A 3,788-nucleotide genomic window follows, 5' to 3' on the forward strand; every position below is an offset into this window, starting at 1 on the left:
AAACTACAGTTCCACAGCATTTAGCACACACACAGTATTGTGCAACCAGCGACCTCCATCTATCTGGGACGAAAACATCTTCATCACACCATACCCCATCAGCAGTCACCCCCATGCCCCCCCCCACCCAGCTCCCCAGCCCCTAGCACCTTCTCTGTTCTGGACATTCCATGGGATGGCACCATACCGTGTGTGGCCTTCTGTGCCCGGCTTCCTTCCCTGTTCTCCAAGGTTCATCCGTGTTGTAGCGTGTGAGAGGACTTCATACGGTTTCATGGCTGAGTAGCATTCCAGTGTGTGCATAAACCACAGTTTGTTTATCCATTCATCAGTAGGTGGACACTGGTTGTTTCCACTTTTGGGCTGTTATGAATAACGGAGCTGTGCACATTCATGTGTAAGTTTTTGCGTGCATGCATTCTTCCAGTTCTCTTGATCATATGCCCAGGAGTGGAGTTGCCGTGTCACATGGTAACTCTGTGTTTTACCTCCCGAGGAACTGCCTGTTTCCCAGGCGCCTGCCCCATCTTCCCCCCACCGGCAGTGCGCGAGGGTTTCCCCACACCCTTGCCAACACTGGTTAGCATCTGTCTTCTGATGCGGGCCATCCTAGTGGGTAGGACACTCTCATTATGGTTTTGGTTTGCATTTCCCTAAGGTCCAATGATGTTGATTATCTTTTCACGTGCTTATTGGTCATTTGCATATCTTCTCTGGAGAACTATCTAGTCAGATCCTTGGCCCATTTTTTTTTTTTTTTTCCCGAAAGGAGAAAAAGTATTTATTCGACTAAGACGGACAAAGTTTTTACTTCCAGGGTTTGCCTTGCAGGTGGCTGCTGCTGAGTGAGCGGGGGTTTGGGGGGCCAGCAGGGCCCCCGGCGGGCAGGTTCTGACTGCCGCGGGCGCCTGGAACCTTGGAGTCTCTTCCAGCGGCGTTCGCTTGGCTCAGCCTTCTAGGATTGTCCGCAGGACCCTGATCCTCTTCCAGGTAATATTCTATCTTTTTTAAGTCTTCTGGGGTAAACCTCCATTTATTCTCAGCTGGTGGGGGCGGCACTTTGGGGCTGGATCGCTTCCGGGCAGAGCCAGGAGGAAGGGCCTGCTGGCAAGATGCTGGCAGGGAACCTGTAATCAGTCCTTCTGGGAATTTCTGAGCTAAGACTTTTAGACCTCCGGAAAGCATGAAGAGGTTCTCAAAGCCCCGCTCGCACATGGTGGTGGCCGCCTGGCTGGCCAGCCTCTCGTCATCGTCGTACAGAATGATGACCTTGCCGTGGGCATTTTTATATTCAAGAATGTCATTTGAATAAGGGTTCATCGTTCTAGACAGAGTTGCAATTGGGTAACTATAAGCTCCAATAATGTGGCACTGCTGGTAAGAATCTCTGTCTCGCACATGTAGTAGCAGGAAGGGGCAGTCGGGATAAGGTTTGTCTTTGGTGTTGGACTCTGCTTTCTTCACTAGCCCTTTGTCTAGATCCAGTTCCCCAACACCACTGATGACGCTCTGCAGAGTGGAGCGATTGGAGGCCCCGGGTCCCGCGCTCGTTATGAACTGCATGGGGCTTGGCGACTGTTCCCCCGGGCTCCCCTTTCCGTTGGTCCTGGCACTGATCTCCCCATCGGGCTCTGAAGTCGTTGAAGAGCCATTGTCTTCTAGCCTTTGAATCTCTTCAGCTGTCCCTTCCAGTGTTTGATCAGATAGGGAAGCAACTTGGATGACCAGCTGGGCAAAAGTTGTAACTTTTAGTCTCTTCAAAAGCTCATCCTTTTTGTATCTATAATTTTTTTTGATCTCTTCTAGCTTCTCAATGTATTTAGTCATACTGTTACCAGTATCCAGTCTTGACTTGCTATGCTGATACCTTGGGTTTTGTGGTATTCTTTTGGTCAGATACTCAGGATTCCCAATGTGCCTCCGGACAGACATATTTGCTCCAACCGGCCACGCGGGGTTTCTCCTTGGCCCATTTTTAAATTGGGTGATTTATCTTTAAATTACTGACTCATCAGAGTTCCTTGTATATACCAGATTATAGGTCCCTCATCAGATATGATACATGACTTCCTAATATTTTCTCCCATTCTGGAAGCTCTTTTCACTTTCTTGAGAATGTCCTTTGAAGCCACAAAAGCTTTTCACTTTGAGTGGGTCTAACTTATCTGTTTTCTTTTGTGCTTTTAGTATTATATCTAAGAAGGCTTTGCCTACCCCAAGTTCATGATGATTTTCTCCTTATTTCCTTCTAAGAGTTTTATAGTTTTAGGACTTGCATTTAGGTCTTTGATCCATTTTGAGTTAATTTGGGGGTATATGATGAAGAAGGGGTCCAACTTCATTCTTCTGAATGTGCATGTCCAATTGTCCCACCATCACTTGTTGGAAAGACCCCACCTTTTTAAATAGAAGCAAAGAAGCATGACTTTTAGGTGATCCTAATAAAATGTTAAAGGAAGAGAATGTAGATCTGAAGTAAGAACCAGACTACAGTTGTCATATGCTCTATATCCCTCGTGATAAATCTGGGATATGGTAAAAACAATGTAAAAACTTTACACGAATTAGCCAGTCTCTTCATTGGTCTTAACCTTTGCGTTTCTAGACCCTGTGACTATACTAGTTAGGGACCCCTCCAACTTAAGAAGGGAGATCTTGGATTCAGGCTGTGCCTTTCCATGTGTGGTATCTTTGTTCTCTGCACTGCGTCCTTCCCAGAAACTGCCTCCTTCTTTGCCGTAGGTTTGCCCACAGCCTCCTAAAGTGACCCTGGCTGATCAAGATATGGATTGACAGTCAGTAAGTATGGTCACTCAGGGAATGACGTGGGGGAAACTGGAGCACCCAGAAGGATTAAATGAACACAGCCCACAGCTGAACTTGGGGTGAGAGAACATGGCGAACTCCCCTCGAGAGGAAGTGTGGGTCTGTCCTGGTGATCATCCAACGCGGTTGGCAAGTCCTCGTACAGAAAAAAAGGTGTGTTTTTTTATATTCATCTATTTTTCATATGGTCAGGCTAATCTCGACCCTGAAAGTTTATCCTTCAAACCTCAGTTTTCGTTATTATTCAATCAGGCTGGAGCTGACGATTTACTCAGTGCTGGTGGGACACTAGCCGAAGTACCTTGTTCTCTTGTTTCATTTGAAGGCTCCCTCCACCCCACCCCGTGTTATGGTGGAAGGTGTTTCTCCAGGTTGTTGAAATATTGTCTATAGATGTTTATTTCTTTGAAGCAAGGGACGGCTGACTCTAAGTATTGTGCAATATATTATGGTACAATTGAATACCGTGCATCTGTTATATTTGTATATGGAATGATGTCATGACACCAGGGGGAAGTGAACAAGTCAGCTGTAGACCAATGTGTGCCCTCAAGGTCTCCTTTTTGTAAACTTAACGTGGACGTGTATGTTGGCCTATTTGGAGTAAGAGGTCTGCGTCTAACAGGTTACTCCTGGGCATTCAAATATGGATAAAGGACACAGTGAGGAGACGCTCTTCTTACTGTATATTCTTACATATGTTTGACTATTTTATTTAAAATGAACATGTTTTACTTCTATAATTAAAAAATAAATTTTTTAAATGACCAAACTCCATAAAATCTCTGATGTAGTGTCATTTTGAATCAAAGCTCTAGACGTCTTTTCAAACTATTCTGCCATTATTTGTGTATTTAAGGTAACTACTTATTCTTTAAGCCATTTTTGTAATTCATATCCCTCAAAAATATTTAGGAAAAATATTTCTTTCGGATTATTAAATTTATTGATATAAATGCATT

The 3,788-nt window shown here is 44.8% G+C and overlaps 1 pseudogene; it reads right to left on the bottom strand.

Annotated features, from left to right (window-relative positions):
• Positions 1-795: 795 nt before the first annotated feature.
• LOC114208877 (centrosomal protein of 41 kDa pseudogene) lies at positions 796-1,956 on the bottom strand (annotated as a pseudogene).
• Positions 1,957-3,788: the final 1,832 nt, after the last annotated feature.

The sequence above is a fragment of the Eumetopias jubatus genome, unplaced genomic scaffold, assembly GCF_037043125.1.
Source record: "Eumetopias jubatus isolate StellerSeaLion01/CBP00866 unplaced genomic scaffold, mEumJub1_p1.0 scaffold_16, whole genome shotgun sequence".
Taxonomy (NCBI): Eukaryota; Metazoa; Chordata; class Mammalia; order Carnivora; family Otariidae; genus Eumetopias; species Eumetopias jubatus.